General features: G+C 45.0%; 1 long non-coding RNA gene across 1 annotated transcript; it reads right to left on the bottom strand.

Moving 5' to 3' along the window:
• Window positions 1–1,343: 1,343 nt before the first annotated feature.
• LOC137844057 (uncharacterized) lies at window positions 1,344–21,126 on the bottom strand. The gene is made up of 2 exons (XR_011089783.1): window positions 12,443–21,126; window positions 1,344–3,372 (listed from the first exon to the last, which is right to left on the bottom strand). It is a non-coding gene; the product is annotated as an uncharacterized lncRNA (long non-coding RNA).
• Window positions 21,127–21,132: the final 6 nt, after the last annotated feature.

The raw sequence follows: 21,132 nt of genomic DNA, 5'->3' as shown, positions 1-21,132 counted from the left end.
TGACTGTATGGTAAAGGTGGGTCGTGGTTATGGTGGGGTATGCCAGAAAAAGATGCAAAACATTCAAGGGAGACTTGCTGCATTTCCACCCCATTTCTGGGGTTGATATGAAGGATGCTCTAGCATCTAGGTGAATTGGTGGGAGATTCCAGGGTAGGCAGGGAAGGAACCAATCACCTGTCAAAGATGCTGCTGGTGCTTGGCAGTCCCACAGTTGTGTGTGGCAGAAGTGGCAGGTTTGTATACGGGTATCCTTTCAATGGTGAAGAGGACCATGCTAGAAAAGGACTGTGCTTCATGTTCTTGCTGTCTGGCCTCCCCATGTGACCAAAGTCCTTGGGGACAATGGAGGTATTTTAGGGTGGCAGATGGCATTTGCCTTGACAACTGAAGGAAAATAGCAGCTACCAGGTCATAGTGGAGCCTCCTGAGGGTGGTCAGGCCCTGCTTATGGATAACTTGCCATCATTCATTCACAACACCTCTAAAGGATGCCCCATGACACTGGGTTGATGTTTTTGATGTTTGTCTGACCATGGGCTACATGGCAGCAGGCTATAAGGAGGCAGGAAACAAATTCCTGTGCCGTGGGGGCCCATCACCATGGCAACACAGCACCACAATTTTCCATCACACAGGCTCTGACATGCTTTAAGGCATTTAACCATCAGTTTTGGCCAGCTGGGTTGAAATCAGGGGATTTGTGGTGTTTATAAGACCTGGGTGCTGCATGAACCCCACCTGCAGATTTCCCTGAAGCCCCAGGACCTGTGTTCCAGTGGGGAGGTGGATGTACTCACTGCAGGCTGGGGGAGAGAAGGTCATCTGGATTCAGCTCCTGAAGCTCCTCTGAAGATGGTGAATTAGAAGGGTGGGGGGGCAGCATATGTGCTGTCCTCAGGAATTTACAGTATGGGCCATGACACCAGCTATGAAATGGCCACTGCCCTGCCACTGTGGTGGGGACCTCAGTTTATGGATAATTGGTATATCTGGAAATCTGTATCAGATTTACAAATGTGCTTATAACAGTGGCTGTACAAAGCAGAGAGGAGCCCAGCTACAGCCCCAGAGCTTTGCAGTGGGATTCTGCTAGAGTGCACTGATAGAAAGACCTATGGTTTCAGCTGCATGGCCAATCCCATATGCCCCACACCCTTATAATGTCCTGGCTGTGGTTTCCCCTTCCTGCTCAGGGGTTTGGGCACATGGAGAACTTGGGAACACACAATCAGGAGCGCTGGCCAGCCCTAGCCCCAGTTCATCAGCTGTGCTCGTTTCAAGATGGTAAAAAGACAATTTTTTTTTTCTTAAGTCAAAACAAGTTTGTTTTTACAAGAGAGTATCTCTAGTAATAATATTTTATTCTTGGCTTCCACCTCATACAGTTTTGCTGCTTAAGACATTAACATCAGTGCAATGGATGGGGCTGAACTGATTCAATCTGGGACACAAAGGATTAATTCTTCTCTAGGGGATATCTCTTAAATATTAAGTTGATATGCTGCGCTATTCTTTGTTACCTTCTGAGCAATCTTGGGGGTAGGAAAGGCCTGCCCCTTAGCAAGCAGCTAGAGGATAATAATGCGTAGAAGAGGAGCAAGCTGTAGCTTTGTGTGGCAGGTCCCCAGGACTGCTGAAAAGCCAGATTTATGGAGAGAGGGCTGCATTCCTCTGATGCTAGACACTGCAGCATCCCCACCCACCAGCTGTTTCCCAGCCTGCAGAAATCACATCTCAGCCTTACTGCAGCTACGCCCCATCCCAAGAAGCAGAAGAGCCTTAAACAAACTGCTTCACTTCTGGGAGTCCCATAGCCCAGGCAACCAGGTCTCATTCTCCCTGTCTCTCACTTCAAGGCTGAAATTTGAGGGCTCTAATGTCTTTTTGCAGCTCTCATTCTCCTACTTAATTTGTGAAAGTGTCCTCAGTTTGCTCTTGCTCCCCGGTGTCTCAGATCTCACATTTCCCTGACAGTGTGATGCCAGTGATAATCTCCTGGCACATCCCTCAGTCTTGAAGAACTGGTGTAGCCCTGATCACATTACAGTCCCACTCATGACCTTGATCCTATTTACTCTGGAATATAGCAGAGGGATAGTTCTAATTGCTTCTTGGAAAGGGAAAAACCTGTTCCCTGTCTGTTGTCAAGTGCTAGAGCTCTGTAGTGTGCTGTCTTCTCATTTGTCTACTATCAGATGTCAGTACTTCCTACCTGGGAGAACCCAGAAGTGTTAAGACTTGCTGCCTTCACCTCACGTCTCTTCTTCACCTGTCTCACATTTAGGACAGGGTGTTAGTATAAACTGCTGGCTTATTCTATGTAAATACACGAGCGCTAATTGCTTTGCTAGGGTTTGCATATCAGTGAGTTCAGATAATATAGATTATCAAATTAGAAAGAAATACCCTCTAACTTTATAACAGGGTAGAGCTGGGAACTTGTCCAAAACCTGAATGCACTTACTGAGCAGAGGCCAACCAGCCAAAATCTATCAGCTCATGGGGTTTTGAGTCCACAGGCTAAACTTACTCTTGGATATAGTTTTTAATCCAAACTTCAGAACTGGGTTCAACAAACTTAAATCAAAAGTACAGATCTACCAAAAAATACAAATACACTTCCCTCCACACTTGAGAATAGACCGAAAAGAACAACACACTTAAACCCTTCACAACTTCAGCTCATCTCCAGAAAAATAAAAGGGAGTGGGGGTGGGGAGGGATAGAACTGAACACCAGGAGCTTAGGCACCAGCTCATTACTTGTTTGTCTTGCACCCATTAAACACAGGGACTTTTTCATTTGTTTTAATATATAGATAACTCCCTGTTCATATGACTTAAGCATGGAGCAGTCCCTGGAATAATGCAATCCTGGATGCTGTAAGAGAAAACACACTGAGTTGGTCAGCAATGGGTTTGGATCCTCAACAGAAAGAAATGATGTCTCTGGACCTCTGTGGCTGAGGCAATTCTCCAATGGTTTTGCTGCTCTTTAAGGAAGGCAATAGACTGTATAGTTATCACCTGAAATGGGATACAATCCCTCCCACAAAACTATACAACCTACTACCTCACCTCCACAAAGCAGTACAGAGGTCTTGTGTGATTCACAGCCACATTACTGGCTTTTTGTAAGAACAGGATTACTTGGACCATCCGTCTCCACGCTTGGTGTTGAAGTAGATGATGAGAACTGAAGACCTGACTGTCTCCTTAGGAAAGACAGTAGATTGTATAGTTAGCTCAAAGGGAGGATAGGACTCCACAACTATTCAATCTACTACCTCAGCCTCAAGGACAGCTTGGGACCATGGTGGTCTAAGGCAATGAGATGACCCTTATCCAGGAATTGGCTGCTCTGTGGCTCCTGTAAAGAGAAATGCATGAAAATTCATCAGACTTTATGATGTTAGGGGAACTGAGTCTCATACCCAACCTTGCCCTGTAGCACTCTTTCCTCCTTTAAACCTCTTTCTGTCCACTTTGACTACAGTTTATCCTTGGCAATCACACTGGCTGCAAATTTTATGCACCCAAGCCCTTATGGAAGCAGCAGCCCTGCCCTTTGAACCCAGGGCCATGCACACAGTTAGTAAAGCCTCCTGAAACTGCAGTAATGCCAAATAATATACAGGCAGGCTGACCTCACCTCTTGAACACAAAGCATATCTAGAACAAACCTGACAGACCATATAAAATAATCCATCAATTTAGCTTCTATGCATTCCGGGGAACTGAACAGATCATAAATGAGTACAAGGAAGCTTTTAGGCTGCAAATGTAATGGTATTGAGTACATTAAGGCAGATCTCATTTCCTAAACAAACAAGTACAACATGCAGGCTTGGTGTCCCTTTAATGCTATATAACAGTCAGGCAATATTAGCATGGATCTGAGACAGACTGGCTTCTCCCCAAGCCCTTGTCTCACCTTCTGAGAATTTTTCGTTCTTTGTACACCTAAACACAGATGCAAGGTATTAAGATGGCCATTTAAAAGAATCATTTTAGGTTCCTCTTGAAATGAGAAAGAGTTCCCCTAAAATATTAAAGAATGATATAACAAAAAGGAAGCCACTAGTAGCACAATAAAGGAGTCGCATGTGCAGCACAGCAGAGACCCAAAGGAGGACTTCCCATTGGAACTCGACACCTTGAAGCAAGAGGGGTCTCCAGCCTCTCTGAATATCTGCTAACTGCTGTTGTGGGATATGCTGGGGCTAAGGCAGGGGTTTTCAAAAGGACAAAGGCTGTGTTCATGCTTTCACAGCTAACAGGCAATAGCCCAAATGAGTGAGATTCTGAAAGGTCTGTTTTAGATGGAATTCTTAAGGTGAGAGTTTAGGATGAGTAGGTACAAGGATATTTCTGCAGTGATGCTTGTAAAGTGCCCCTGTTCCTTTGCAGAGATGTCCAGAAGTCATTCTCACTAGCAGTCAACACATTCCAGGTAATTCCTTTAACTTCTTTTGACAAATTCAGCCTTGCCAGGCCTCTCCTAGTATGATTAGATATAAATAATGTCAGAAAACCAGTGTTGCAGGACTGATTCAGACAGCATTTAAGTACCCAGCCCATCCACAGTGCGAAGTACTTTGAATCCCAAATAGCCTTCTGATGGGAAATATTCTTCCAGTTTTATTGGCATAGAAAGCAATGCACCAAGGTTAAATAAGCCTCTTTAGTGCATGGAACACCAGTCTGAGCTTCATAGCAGTTACAATCAGGAACAGGGGTATTAGTTTAGATTAAAGTCAGAAGTTTAGCAGTTGGACTTGATCCTTGTGAGTACCTTCCAAATTGAGATTTTCTATTCTAAAGAGTTTCAGCTTCTCAAAGATTAAGCTAGTGCCACAGACAGCAACCAGAGGGATTTTGGTGGCAAGAAAGCCATAAGTTGTTGCAGTGGTTGAGTACTGAGAAGGTGAATGGCCCCAGATGATTGCATCAGGTGACGCCTATTGCAAAGAACCATAGAATCATAGAATCATAGAATATTCTAAGTTGGAAGGGACCCATAAGGATCATCAAGTCCAACTCCTGGCACTGCACAGGTCTACTCAAAAGTTTAGACCACGTGACTAAGTGCACAGCCCAAACACTTCTTAAATTCAGACAGGCTTGGTGCAGTGACTGCTTCACTGAGGAGCCTGTTCCAGTGTGCAACCACCCTCTCGGTGAAGAACCTCTTCCTGATGTCCAGCCTAAACTTCCTCTCAGCTTAACACTGTTCCTGCGGGTCCTATCACTGGTGATTATGGAGAATTGGTCACCTGCCTCTCCACTCCCCCTCACAAGGAAGTTGTAGAATGTGATGAGGTATTACCTCAGTCTCCTCTTTTCCAGGTTGAACAGACCCAGTGATCTCAGCTGCTCCTCATATGTGTTCCCCTTTAGGCCCTTCACCATCTTTGTTGCGCTCCTCTGGACATTCTCCAACAGTTTAATGTCCTTTTTGTACTGTGGTGCCTAGAACTGCACACAGTACTAGAGGTGAAAGGATGCTCACCTTCTCCCATGAGGCCCTTAACAAGTGAATTAGAGAAACAATCATTTCTTGATTCCCATTCTGGTGTTTTGTATTATTTAAACATATAAACATGTTGTATGGGCCATGCATTTAAAAGGTCACTTAGGTCACTTTTGGTACCATTGCAGAGAATAGGAGCTCGGGCCAATATCAAACTGTGGATAGGAAATTACATTAAGTAACTCCTAGTTTACATAGATCTAATTATACATTGAGAGGAAAAAAAAAAAAATCAAAAAATCCCTTCTGACTTTTACAAGCAATCCTGAAAACAGGAGATTTAATCATGATACTTGTCTTAACGAGTACAGGTTTTGGGAATACTGAGCAGCTGACACTACAATCCTGATCTTGCCAGGGCTCATGAAGAAAGCAGTCAAACAGGAAGGAAGATTTAGAAGTGCTATCCTCAGTAAGGATCAGTATGACTATCCTAGTCTTTGTATCACTGTCACACTTGATTGTTCAAGCTGCTATAGAAATTGTAAGGCTAGCTAGCCCCTCTCCTGGATTACTTATGGTTTAAATCATGAAGTCAAGGTGGGGAAAGAAGAAACAGAGAGGTGACCAAATTTGCCAAAGATCACACAGTGAGTCCATATGAAAGCTGATACTGGAACCATCATTGTCAAGTCCTGCTCTTGTCTCTGGTCACACTGCCAAAGGATCAGTTGATATCCACCTCTACCAACAGTGTTTCACAGAGACAGAAAAAGTCGTGCTCCATTCTAATATTTGCAGGAGAATCACACATCCTGGGAGAGAGAATACCACATACATATTGGATAAAAGCTCAGTAGAATAGAAATGAATGCTCACAAGCTTTGTGAAACCTGCCGGGATTTCACAAAGAGGCATATCAATATATGCATATATGCATACAGCCATAAGAGCTATAGTTCTTATGGCATACAGCCATAAGCCAAGGTCTGCCCTTGTTTCCAGACATGAAGACTTCCCTTCCAGCACACTGCTGCTAAGGCATTAGATGTACAAGAGCCTAAATGTGATGCAGCTATGTAAAATTCTACATAAAATAGCCAAAAGGGTCTGTAAGAGTCAGGAGCCCATAACCCTAAGCCACTAACTAAGTTCTTAGTTATTTAAGCCCAGAGTTTCTGAAGATTTTTAGATACTTCACTGTGAAGAGCTGGGCCACTTTGAAAAATACCATTTTCTGTGCTAAAAGTTTAAGGAAGTGGTACCACTGTTTTCCCCTTCCAGATCCACATGAGTTCTTAAAAATTAGCCTTTTTTTCTTTTTTTTTTCTTTTTTTTTTTTTTTTTTTTGACAAAGCTAGTCAGCTAGTCAGCTTCTGAGAAAGATTGCAAGGCCATCTCCATGCTCAGAGTATGCCACAGCATGGTCTTGCTGTCTAGATGTTTTTGGAAGATTGAGGGGAAATTGATTGGCAGGTAAAGGATTAATATATTTCTTCACAGCAAGATCCTTTATGCTGGAAAAAAAAAAAAAAAAAAAAAAAAAAAGACATCTCCTGTCCAGCTTTCCTACTAATTTATGGGAGAGAGAGGTGACCTAAAACACCTGGTCTCATAATGAACTAGCTGATCAGACCCCCAGGAGACAACTCAGAGCCTCGGGAAGTAGCTGGAACAGCTCTGAAGCTTTGAGGTGCTGATCTGGCTTATTAAGGAGAACTGAATGAAATGGAGGAAGGAGGAGGAAACCATGAAAGAACAAAGTCACTCCTTGAAAAGCACACACTGCTTTCAGCCTTTGTATAGATGCAGTCTAGCGCTTTGGTGCCAAAATGTGCCGGGGACAGGCAGGACTTCCTAGTGGGAAATCATGGCCCTGAATCTCTGAAACCCTTTTCAGCCTCTTGGAGTCACAGCTGAACTAGGGCAGAACCAGCCCTGATGAACACAAAACCTACATTAAGCCAGCTGCCTGCACTGACACAAAATGGCTGAGTGTCAGCCATTTTCTTTCCTTAGCTTTGCCAGTGGGGAAGCCTCTAGTAACTTCATGTCCTTGCCTTGCCACCTTGCCAGGGTGGGAAAATGAAAAGCAAGTGGACAAAAAGCAAAAAAAAAGTTTTCACTAGCTCCCTAATGTTGCTGGAATGCAGCAATGCTGTGTGCCTGCCCCAGTTCTTTTGCCTTGTTTGCTTCCTTTAGACACAGTATTGCTGTAAAAGGATTTGCTATTTGCTGTAGGCTGGATGGAAACACTGCCCTGGAGCATACACCCACACTGCCAGCAGCAAGGAATAGGAAAAGCAGCAATGGTCCAGAAAAATCTCTTGAAGCGCTCAGTACCACCAGAAGGCAAAAAATACAATTGCCAAACTAGCCATACTGACAAGTTTATTTTAATGTCACACAAACCAGGTGGACCTATCAGAAAAGCAAGACAATCCAGCTGCTCATACACCTGTCCCTGGAGTTGACTGTAAAACACCACTCTGCAGAAGAATTAATCAAAGGTGCTATAAATAAGCACAGTGGAAAAGGGAAATGGAAGCAAAAATATTTAAAATACTTTCTTTCAGCAACCCCATGTTTCAATAATGCTTTTTGTCCGTGCTGTTTTAATGGTGTAGATAGCATTTCATATCAATGTTGCAGCACTTATTTATAAAGAATTATTAAACAATTAACAGTTATTGAATACCTACTCGTGCTAGGGCTTGTCTCAATGCCTATCAGATGCTTCTAAATTTCTGGATCATCATTAATCAATCCAGTATTGTTATCTACAATATATGCATCTGTAACACGCTTGTTACACTATTTATGTTTTATTAACCCTTCATAAATCCATTATTAGAGTTGGCCACAAAGGTAATACTTTTTCTAAACTTAAATATGTTTTCATTGTCCATTAGCCTATAATTAATACTTTCCTGAAAGAAAAAAAAAATACACATTTTTGTCATAAAATTAAAAACAAATGTTATTGATGTTTCATGATTTCTTAAAAATAATTAAAATCAACAGATATAAGAGAAAAAAATGTTTATTTTTTAACTGCTCTATATTCAAGTCTTTAGGAAAACCCCAAAATCTAAAGAAAGATCCTTTCTTGTAATACTCTGTAAACTCTTCCATCCATACTGCTTTCCTTCATGATTTTCACTTCAAAAACTGCTCACAAAAGGTACACAGGTAATGTCCACCTGTAACATATATTTTGACCAAAATATTTCATTTGCTACACAAACCACCTGACCAGTGTCCACACCTGCAGCACCAGCTCTGAGACCACTGTTTCCAGTGCAACTGCCTGCACTGTCCTTTTGTAAAAAAGCCAAGCAGATATGGAGACAAATACCTTTTCTGTCTAAGAACAGCAATTCCCAACTTTCTGTTCTCCTTCCCAGCTTCTCTCTGCATTTCTGCAGATGCCTCAGCAGTCCCTCCAGGAAAAGTGAGACTATCACCCCACTGACACGTTATCAAAGCCCAATCCCCCTATGCCACCAGACAGAAAGCTGTTCCTCCAAGTGTCCGGGAACAAAGAGTCATGACTACTGAGAAGATATCCTAGCTACTAAGGGTAATGCAGAATCACTTAAAGTAAAAAAACAAACAAAAAAAACTTTTCTTTGGCACATGTTCAGGTATTTTTGCCATGTGTCTGTGCAACATCGTATGGTAATGCCACCAAGTTCCCTTAAAATTTCAAGGCACATTACTGTTCATAGTATATCTGATGTGTACCACACCTTAATGCGTGCAGACAGTGGTGCAGTAAACAGCTTGTTATCAGCACTGCACCATCCAGGCAAGAAAAGCAATTGCTTACAAAGCCAGGAACATCTATTTATTTTAATATTTAAATTAATATTTTTATTCCCAAGATGAAAGCTTTTAAGGCAGTAAACAAAACAAAAATACCTAAAAAAATCCTCCAGATCCCATTAGCTAAATTCAGGCACTGCCAGATCAGTGGATAGGTCAAAACCTGTATTCACCAAAAACAAGAGGACACACAACAGGTTAAAATGCTACTGTCCGGCAATGACTGGCTCTAATCATACCAAGCCGATGTGTAAAACCATCTGCCCGTCCAAAAACAAATTAGACAACAGTGCTCACTGGTACTTTATAAATACACAAGAAAGGAGGGCTGTTTTATTGAATATAGTGAACAAACCTTTCCATCCAGCTATACCGTGCAGCCCCACGATTCTGCATGCACCGAGTAGCCTTACTCTGCTAATACAAAAGCTCAGTTTGGCAATTCCAGGCATTTTCAGTGCTCAACATATGCCAAAACTACCCACTCTCTGTCTCTGACTTTGGTCTCATTCCAGAAGGTCCTTTTTTTTCCCCGCTACAGCCGGTGCCACGTCGAGAAGGGAGAGTTGGGTTCTAACATGGCTGCAGTCTCCAAAAAAAAAAAGCCAAGTCCCAGCGTTCTTGCTTCCCTCTTTCAGGCAGAAAACAAAATGGCCCTGCAGCAGCCATTTTGTTTGCTGGGAATGGGAGGGAGAAGGGAAGGGAGGGGAGATGCAGGCCGGGAAGGATGGGGAGGGTAGAGGGAGGGAAAAGGGAGGGAGTGGATTTAACAGGAACTGCAACACTTGGCAGGGATGCCTGGTTGCGTCCTGCCTGCCTCCTGCTGCAAACTGAGCGGCCCTGTCCAGCCCTGTAGCCAGATCGACGTGGCGGGAAGAGACGTGGGTTGGGACTTCGAGCTCACCCAAACCACTTGAGGTCAAATTGCCTGTCCTGAAAGGATTTATGCAATGTTCCTAGGCCTTGTGGGCATCTCCTTTCCAGCAGGCTCCAGTCCCACCATAGCCAGTACTGAGGGGTTTGTTCTCTGATAAGCTTCCAAAGGGAACAGGGCAGGAGAACGGAAACCAACTCAGTAATGTCAAGCTCCTGAATTTCCCTGGACAGTAAATAGTGTAAATAATGTGATGTGCTCCTTTCCCAATAACAAGGCTAGATCTGCTATGCAGCACTCTCCTGGTGGTACAGAGCTGGAGAGAATGGATTATAGACATGCTCTGGGGCTTGGATTATTGAAGACACATATAGCCTCCAAAAAACTATGCATAATTCTTCAGCATTTGTTGCTTATTCAATATAACTTAGTCAAATGGGTGTACAAGGAGTGAGAGATGGGAATAAGAAATTAAGAGTAAACAAGAGGGTGTGCTTACTTGGTCTTTGGAGGCTTATTAGCATGGGGAGAGAGGAGGGCAATCTGACCATGTAAGCAAGGGAAGGAGGTCATGAATGCATAGGTTTTGTGGACGTGAGCTACTGAGAGAGCTGGGAAGTTGTTTTCAATTAGGAGAGGGGGGCAGTGAATGCTATTAAAATGTTTGACATTGCTGTTCAATCTTTCAGTGTTATTAAAGGTTTACTACCTGGGCAAAAACTGGTCAAAAACCAGGAACACATCACTGGTAAGTCATATGGGACCATACTCAGGACCCAGGAGACTCTATTCCTCAGGAAAATGATCACTGAATGCAGGAGTTGGTGCTCATTCTTCAGTGCATGTTTACTTGCTGCCCAGGAGGGGTCATTGGATGGTAGATAGAGCAAAGAATGCTGTCTATCTTTGGATCAGACCTGGGTAGGGAGAAAAAGACTGCCAATTTCTGTTTGCAACTGGGGCTTTTGAGAAAGGATCTGTGATACTGCCATCCAAAGAACTTTATCTTTGTGCTTTAGCTTTGTTTTGTTGTTGTTTTGTTTTGTTTTTCCTTTTTCCTTTTTTTCACTACCATGTTGTAAAGACGTGGAAATCACCTGCTTGTCATTATGGGAGGCCTTATTGCTCTCTGTAACTACCTGAAAGGAAGTTGTGGGGAGCTGGGGGTTGACCTCAGATGTAGCTAGCGATAAGACTAGAAGGAATGGTCTCAGGTTGCACCAGGGGAGGTTCAGGTTGGAATTTAGGAGACATTTCTTCTCAGAAGGGGTAGTCAGGCATTGGAATGGGTTGCTCAGGGAGGTGGAGGAATCACTGTCCGTGGGGGTGTTCAAGGAAATGTTGGACCTGGTGCATGGTTTAGTGGGTGACATTGGTAGTAGGGTGATAGTTGTACCAGATAATCTTGAAGGTCTTTTCCAGCCTCAATGATTCTATGATTTCTATGATTCTATGTTAGTGTTTGAGTCTTTGGACTTGATCAGCATCTTAGCTTTCCCTCTGGCTATTTACTGGAGTCTCTTCAGGTCTCATTGTTCTGGTTTATTGACATCCCTATGTGCCTGTACAAATATAGCCCCAGAAATCATATTTCACGTGCTCTCTTCTCCCCCCACTGGCCATTTGGCTTCAGGTTCATGAAGTTTAGGGTGGATGAAAATGTGAGTAAGATGAAAAGTGATTTTAATTATTTGATGATGAGAAGAACTTTCCTTGTGAATGGAGAGAAACAGTGTTAGCTTTTTTCCTTAGTTGGTGCTAGAATGTAGGTGAACCAAACTGCCTTATGTGCATAAACGTGGGTGGTGGACACTACAGGTGTGTCCAGTAGCACCTTTCCCCACCAGGCTTGAGCATTTTCTTTTGTCTGAAGGGACTACATACATAAAGAAGCAGCAGCAACAACAGAATCATTTGGGAAGAAAGCAAAACAAAATGAAACAAAACAAAAACAGACTTGACACAGCTGCATTGATGAACTACATCTAGTCTTAGTGTAAAAACTTTGCCTTTGTTTCCTCCTTTGGGAGATAGGTAGTCCCTACCTGGGATGGTGAGAAGTTTAATCAGTTAATGTACTAATCAACTGAATGTGTTTCAAACAATGGAACTGCTTGAGGCAGTAGATCTCATGAAGGTCTAATTCCACTACCGGCTTTAACATGTATGGGCTCCTAGTTATTATCAGCCAGTACACCTTGCCAATCAGACAAAGAAAAGCACTGAACTTATCTGCATTACTCATACACACATCACATTACTCACAACACATCTGAAGTGTTGAATGGCCAGAGTCCATGCTAGATCATTCCTGCCTTTTACTCCCATGAAAACTGAAGATGCAGTTGATTTTCTTTTTACCAACACAGCTCTGGGGCTCTAGACCAAGGAAGCAGAGAAGTCAAAGATAGCGTTTTCAACAACATTGCCAGTCTTTCTGGTACGTGCCCAGCACTCTGTTTGTGCCCCATATCCACCTTGCTCTGGAGGACTGCACACAGCCAAGGTGTTTTCTCCTTTCTTCCAGAAGGCAGATGGTGGTAGGGAACCCTCTGCCTGCTAAGGTGGGAGGTGAGTTTGTTTTCCACATCACTGGGACTCATGCCAAACTGCTGCAAGTAATCCCACAAACCAAACTATTTGGTATGTTGGCCAGTCCTGAGCTCATCCAAAGACCATTTTGCTGAATCCCACAACAGAGGATGTAATCTAGTTCTGAAAGGTCCTAACGAAGATGTAACCACTGGTGCTGATGGAGGTTGTTTGCCTTCCTTAGATATGAACACAGCAATCCATTTAGACTCTGCAATTCATCAGGATGCCAAAAGTTACCCATTATGAGTGAGACTTCCTCCAGGTCATCCTGTGTGGGCTGGATGGAAAAGAAATTGTGACAGTTTTGATTGCTCAAGGAACAGAGGTCAAGTTTGATTTGCAATTAATCTGAGATTTGCAATCTGAGATTAAGTTCTTTCCACATCATTCTGCATGCTCTGAAACTCTGTAGATTTAGCTGTGTTCCTCCCCATCTAGCAAAGAGAACACAAGACAGTGTCACACACAGACTTGAGGGCTGAGTTTTCAGAGCTGCATTTTCAGGAATGAACTGTTGCTGAGAGCTGGCCCTCTAAAATAAGCAGTATTAGCAAATGTTCCCACCTCCAGCAATTCTGACAATGACACCAACATACAGATCTTCAGCACCCATTTGGCAGAGCCCTTCTGGAACCGTGTACATTTTCTACAGAGTTCTTTACAAAACCCCCCTTTTCCAACACAGAAACTATACAGATTCCTAATTGCAGTCAAATTTGACCACAGATACTGTAACACAAATCCATCTCTTTCCTCTTTATTGAGGCAAAAATGCCTTGGAGAAATACTATCAGTATGCCTTTTCTAATTGATGGTGTTGTGTTGGCTTTGACCCATCAGTTGATTGGCCATCCTCAATTGCTATTTCCTAGAAGCAGTATTTTTCTGTTTGTTTATCTTCCCTGGCCTTGTTTTTACTCAGCCACCACCCCAAGCCCCCTCTTTATCCAGGGAGTAGGATTTATTGCTTCTGTTTGAGTAGCAGCACAACACAGAACAATGTAGAGCCTATGCAAACAAGTGCTGCTGTTTTCTTTTGCTTTTCCATTATTCCTTATTGGTAAATCAGTGCATTGGAAAACAAATAAAAATCAGAAGATTTAGGACCCAAATCGCAATCCTGAACAATATAATAGAGGATGACAATAAGTTGGATTTAGAAGTTAAGCAACAAGTGCCCCTTGAAAGCAAAATAAATGTTTAATCCTGTGATGCATACTTCAAATTGTTTCTGGCTGGTAAAGATGTTTTGTCTCTCTGCAAGTGGCAGAAGTTTAGGTGCCTGTATCACTTAATACACAGGAGAGATCTGAGCTGATTGTGTAAGCTGCTTCAGGTTGGGACCATCTTTATTTTCTGTGTAGACAGCACTTAGTACAGTGGATTGATCCCTCAAGACACTCTGATGACAAAATGTGACACAAGCAAGAGCTAATGTAAATGCAAGTTCATACAGTTTGAGTATACAGGACACCAGAACCACAGACACCTGAACCAGTACTCAGGATCCCGTGTGATGAACACAACTTCACAAGCTCAGTGTGGCACCTGAACATAATCTACCATTACTTGCTTACAGTAAGGTTGAGCTCAGAGGAGTAGGCAGTGTCTGGAAAACTGAAGCTATCAGTACATTACAAAGATCACTCCAGAAAATGTAAAGCACTTTGTAGAAGACACCCACCCACCATCCTCTTGGAGAGCCTTTGCCGGTGCTTGATCCTCCCATTTGCAGTGATCACAGTTGGTTTGTTGTCCACAGCATTCCCAGAGCTCCTGCTGAGCCTGGAGGGGCAGAGGGAACAGGTGAAGTTGTTGAGCGAGCCTTGTCCTTGGGCTGCCTGGAGCATCCACAGCAAATGCAGATAACAACAGTGCCTGGGAAGAATCTGCCTGCAGTGGGGTGTGCACTGCTGATGCGCAGGGATAGACAGATGGGTTGATTACACAGGGAGAAATGAACTCTAATTGTATCCAGATTGACCAGCTGCAGGATTTCTTCTTCAGCCATGAAGGACAGAAAGCTTTTGCCTGCTTCTTTAACATATCTCTGTTCATTAGCCCTTTTCCTCTGCTCTAGGAACCACATCTAAGATAATTTCACAGGCCCAGACTGCAAAGCTGACATCCAGATAGGAACTCCCACAGTGCTCCTGTGGCTGGATCCAGGCCCAGGCCAGGGGCCGATCCTGGCTGTCAGCTCCAGCATAGCCAGCCTTATGTTTCTCTACCTGGGGAGCTCATTGCAGGACTCTTCCTCCACTGCCTCTTTGAAGAGCAGGGAAGAATTCAGGTCAAACAAGAGAAAGCTGTGCAACAAAGATTGTGTTGGGGATCAGTACAACATATGCCACCATGTCCTCCACTGAGATGCAGACAGTTCTGGGGTGATGTCCAGTGTGTGAATGGCACATATCCAGTGAAGCCAGGGAATAAAGGTGTTTTAGTAGACTTAAAACATCAGAAGTAATCCCCTAGCAGGCTGCCTGATGACTTGTCAGACTGAACTGGGTGACAAGAATTTAACTGCAATCTTATTTCTGTGGGATTGAAGCTTCTTAGAATCATAGAATCATAGAATATCCCAAGTTGGAAGGGACCCATAAGGATCATCAAGTCCAACTCCTGGCACCGCACAGGTCTACCCAAAAGTTTAGACCATGTGACTAAGTGCACAGTCCAAACACTTCTTAAATTCAGACAGGCTTGGTGCAGTGACTGCTTCACTGGGGAGCCTGTTCCAGTGTGCGACCACCCTCTCGGTGAAGAACTTCTTCCTGATGTCCAGCCCTGATCTTGAGTGGTCAGGTTTCATAGCCTGCTTAACTTAGCAACACCACCTTGAAGAAAGGAGTAAAAACATCCTTGACCCCTTTATCCTGGTCCCTCTGCATCCATCCCAGCTCTCTTCAACCACACTGTCATGCTCCCAAGGCAGCAGGGCTGCAGGGATGGTCTCAGGTGTCCTCCCTGTGGGTCAGTCAGGTCTCAGAAGCCTCAACTCAATCCTTCTCCCACAAACAGGAACCCTGGGAGCAGAGGCACAGATATTCAAGCTGTTTATCATGTTGTTATCAGCGCCTGCCTTCACTTTTGGTGGTGTGCATGAGTGTAGCCTGCTTGAAAAATGCTACAACCCAAGCTGTTGCTCCAAGTGGGGCTTTTGGGGACTCTCTATCCTTGCATGCTGTGGGTGGCTCCATTCTTAGCCCTCAGACTTGTGTTGTCAAACTCAGTTCAAGCAAATCAGCCAGCTCCCAAGCCATCCTGGCTTTGTTCACAGGTATGACAGAGTTTTCCTGTGACCTCTTCTCGGCAGAGCTGGTGCACAGTGCTGAGCAAGCCAAGACTGAAGGAAAGAAGAACCGCTCCATGCATTCTTGGTGTAGATCCCAGAATCTCCCTGCCCATGCAGAGCTGCTTCAGATCACCATACCTGGCACAAAAACATCAGCACAGGCCATCCTGCAAGTTTAAATTATAACCTAGAAATGCTGGCTGAGCAGTCAACCAAGTTGAATGTGGCCACAGCTGCTGCACAAACCTCTTCAGCCAGGAGGAGGAGGAAGGAGGAAGCACAACGGGTGCTTGCAGATGGGGAGAAACCTTCTGCCCTAACTCTCATGGGCAGGGGTTGCCCTGCAGGGCATGGACAGCTCTTTTGAGCTATTCCTCTGTCCCTCAGCCCAGCAGCATAGTGACACTGATGTGCTGGCAGCAGCCACAGTACACAATAGCATGGTTGGGTGTGACTGGGGAAGATGCTCGTGAAGCTGCCACCCTGCTGCCTGGTACAGACCTCACCAAACCATGGGGTGTTACATACAGGGTGACTTTTCATTGTTATCATCACAATAATGTAATACTTACCTCTTAGTCTCCATAGACCTCACTTTATGCAGCATGCTGGACTTTGCTGGACTGCCTGTTCTCTTACATGTTCTGCAGCCGGCAATAACTCATGAGTGATCTTATGGTGCCAAACCCTGCCTATCTCACCAGCTTTCCAACTGCAGACCCAGACAACACAACTCGTAAGCAGCCCTACAAAAACAAACCATTTGTCTCTCTTTGTCCTCCCAAACCTCACCTTTCACAGCAGCCAAGTAACATCAAAGAGAAACAGAATCCATGAGCAACACCACAGTAACAACCCAGAACTGCAGAAAAAGTGGAGGGAAAATAGGGAATGAAAAAGGTGACAGAGAGTAAAAACTGCAGCAAGGAAAATAAATGACATTGATTCTTCAAAGGACCAGATGTGGGGTGGTACTGGGGTGAATCAGCATCGAGTACCTCTGGGTAGTCCGTGTTCCCCCATGGTGCATGAAGTATCTTTCCCTTGGATGTGTTTCTACTGGGATCCCATTAGGCTTGTGCCCTATAGACCCATTGGAACAAGTTGGCAATTAGTGGAAAGGCTGAGGATGAAATCCACAAAGATCTAATTCAGTCTCCCTGCCTTTTACACCCTTTTTCTCCATCAGAAGTCGTCACTGGAGGGATGAAGCGGGTTGTGTGGATGGTGCAACCTGGGGGATGATGGTCCCCAGAGGGCCGGCCTGTGCACAAACAGCACAGCACTGTCTGCAACTGCAAATCAGGCAATTTTCACCTGTGCAAGTTTTGCTGCAAGTTAAGAAAAATAATGAAAAAAATAAAAAAGGAGGAGGAGAAGAAGAAGAAGAAAAGGAAAACACAGTCCAAACTCTGCTTTGGCCAAACCTAGCCCTTTTAAGGAAAGAAAATTTCCCAGAGCCACACTCAACAAACCTGGAGACCTGATCCTGCTCTCAGGAATGTCAATGTAAATCCAGAGCAGCTCTGCTGGTTGCTGGGGGGGAGGAGGGGGGGTGTTACAGTAGCCAAGAGAGGCTTGAGCTTTGCGGAAAAGCTCCTGGTCTTCCCCCTGAGATGGCACAGAGCTCAAGGCAGAAGAGCTAGAGAGCAAGCTCCAGATTCAAAGGCAATAGTGGCAGAAAGATCCACCTCCCAGTTTCAAGTATTTGTCCTTTTTGCTGAGCCATGTTCTGGAAGCCTGAGCCCTATTTTTCTGCAAGCCATGTAGAGGAAAACAGCTGCCTCCCTTGGCTGGATGGCTCTTACAGAGGTGCCAGATGTTTTGTTTAGGACACGTGAGAAGTGTCCTTCCTTAGTTCAGACTTTGTCTGCTCTAAGGCTGCCCACTGCAGTCACAGGAGGCACATCATCGGCTTTGGCAATTTTCTTTCTATCTTACTTTTTTTTTTTTTTTTTTGGTAGCAGCCCTCTGCCAGCATCTCCCACTGAAGCTACAGAGATTGTGGACAAAGAGAAGAGAAGGAAAGAAAGGTCTGCTTCTACCCCAGCCCCTATTTATGTAAATAACATGCAAGGAGAAAGCTGTACGGATGAGCAAAAAAGAGTTCCTGTCTCATTAGCATTAAAGGTCTGGATGTAAACTGTTGTGTAAGTGAGCTCCACTGCAGTTGGCATCCTGAAACATTTTGGGGCCAGATCCCAAGAATGACTGACTGCCCTGAGCTTCTGCTAATGTGGACGTTTCAACTCCCAAACCAACTGCTGTGCATCATGAGAGCCACGGACACATAAGAAGCGGCCTCACAAATGAGATCTGCAGGCAAGACCCACAACACTGGTCTGCAACTCTTAGAGGCATTGTGGGGCTGCACTCACCCCAAGAGGTGTTTAGTAGCTGCTTTCAAAACTCCTGTCAGCATCTTCCTACATCTGCTCTGGCCTATTGCATGCTTTGCCTTAGAGACACACTATGGCTGTGCCAAATGACAACTGAATGGGAAGTTTCAGAACTGAAACCAAGCATCCCAGCATCCAAACCCCAGTGCACAGGGCCACAAAGATTGCTGCTAGGCCCACAAGACATCCAACACCCAGAAAAGCATCTCTAGGAGGTGAGTGGTAACTGAGACAATCTTGGGGATGTCCCCTGGAGCATGGCTGGAACAGCAGTTCATGGAGGCAAAGGCTTTGCTGTAGAGCTGCATGTCACTTGCTGAAAGAGAGGTTTTTTTTTTTTTTTTTTTGTTTTGTTTTGTTTTGTTTTGTTTTGTTTTGTTTTGACAAGGGAGGAGAAGGAGGAAACCAGGAGCAAGGAAGGAGGAGGAAAAATTTGGTGAAAGAGGAGGGATGGTTTCCATGGCTCCCAAGCACCTGTGTAGTGTGTAGCAGCTGGGGAGGAGGCAGGGGAACCCTGACCTGCAAACAAGCTGCTTTTGTTGCATCCCAAATGGGCCTAAATTAAGTTTGACAGAAAGAGGGCAGATTCACAGTCACTATGCACAAGCCTCCAAGCTCAGGCAGACCTGGAGAGCTTTGCTGCAGCAGTGCAGAACCTTTCTGGGCAACCAAGGAGAGGTACAAAGCCCCATGAGGGTGGATGTGGCCAAGCAAATTGCCCTCTCCAACCACCCCATGCCTTTGCCAAGCAGCTCCTTCCCAAGGGTGCCCAGCTGAAGCCGTCTCCAAAGCCTGAAGGCCACCATCACGGCATGACAAACAGCCTCCCTGCAGAGAACACTGGAGCACTTCTTCATCCATCTTTGCCCGCTGGAGCCAGTGGAGCCTCACACCCCACTCCTGGGTTTGCCCTGGCCGTGCACCCAGACCAGTGCACTGTGCCAGTAGAAAAGCAACAAGCTGGCTGCTAAAGGGTTAGCACTGACAAAACCAGATTGCAGGGGTTCCCTCATTCCCAGATCACTCCTGGTTGAATTCACCACTCACATGAAAAAAATAAAAAAATCATCTCTTCCGCCCCAGCCTGGGCACCCACCTGGCTCTTTCTTCCTGTGCCAATTGCCTGCCTGGTGTGGCCAGCACAAAACACCCAAGCCTGCTGGGGCTGGGGCTCAGTGCACAGGCTCCTACCACATTTGCTATGGCTGCCATGTTGAATTGCAAATCTGACATGATTCAACATATTTCCACCCCCCCCCCCCCCAGTGGTTTGGAAGCACAAAGCATTCGCGTGACAACACCCAGCTCTGAGTGGCTCTTGGGGATGCCAGTGTCCCAGGCAGTAGGGTTAGGGTGGCAGGAAAAAACACGTCGAGTCCTGCTCCAAGCACTGCCCATAGGTGGATGCATGTCTGCTATACATCCTTCTCTCTAGATCAATGTAATAGTCAGTTGTTTTAGCACCAAAGGCTGGGGTCTCAAAGTAAAGGGGTTTTGGGGAGAAGGTAGGTTAACAGCAACAACAAAGCAACTGAGTGACTGGAGGAATGTAGTATTATTTCAAATCAAAGGCAAAAGAACCCCAACCAACCAACCAACCAACTAACCAAAAAAAAAACAAAAGCAAAGCAAACCAAAAACAAATCAAAAGTGAGGTTCGATTTCATACCAAGGCAGCAAGAGAGACGCACCGTGGAAGAGAGTGGTTTTGTTGTGGAGTGGCTGCTGGATTTAGCTCCGCTTATCCGGACAATCATCGGGGAAGGATCCTTTTCCGAGAAAGGCCAGTTTGAGAGAGATAGCTTTTTCTTTTTTTTTTTTTTTTTTTTTTTCCTCTTCTCTGGCTTGCTCTCTCCCCTTTACTTCTCCTCTCACTCAACGCCAAGAAATGGGCGGTGCCTGGATGCCAGGCTCCATCCGAACGAGACACCAATGCCCAGGCTGGCACAAAGGCAAACTGGCAGGAATTCCTGCACTTGGCGCCACACACCCACTCGCACACCACTCCGAAAAATTGCTGCCGACACTGCCCACCCTGAAAAATTGCCCTGTTTGATTTCAAAATGCCCCAAGGGGCACAAGGATGAAAAAAAAAAAAAAAAAGCTAAGACCTTCCTTCATGTTGATGCAGGTTAAACAAAAGGCCTGGGGATGTGGATATAATTCTTCCTCCTCACCCCCTCCCCCGCCGATCCTCCCACCTCATGCTCTCCATCGCCAGCTCCCTAACCCACCGACCCACATCCACACAGGGCACCCTTCTGCCCAGGTTTGGCATGATGGAAGGCAATGGGTGCTTGAACAGGGACTCGAACACCCAATGTGAGAGAGACCCAGTGCAGGAGAAAAAATAAAATAGCAAAAAAAGAGAAAATAAAATAGAAAACAACCCACCCACTACAGAGGAAGCTTGGGAGCAGTTGCCTTCAGGAGGGCAGACTGTGGGTAGTTTGGGTTGCGGGGGGTATTTTGTACCTTTTTTTGCTGCTGTGAGCACATGGGTTGTGCTGATTATAAAAAAGGAGTCACAGTGGGTCGGGGAAGGCAGTGGGGAGGGGGTACAGACGGGTTGGTGGCGCTACTGGGGAGATGCCAAAAACACACAACAAAACATGCTTTCATTTTGCCTGCATTAGCCTGGTGGGAGAGGGGCAAGCGGCGGA

This window comes from Anas acuta, chromosome 24 (assembly GCF_963932015.1).
Source record: "Anas acuta chromosome 24, bAnaAcu1.1, whole genome shotgun sequence".
Classification (NCBI taxonomy): Eukaryota; Metazoa; Chordata; class Aves; order Anseriformes; family Anatidae; genus Anas; species Anas acuta.
This window is presented reverse-complemented; position numbering and strand designations above follow the sequence as displayed.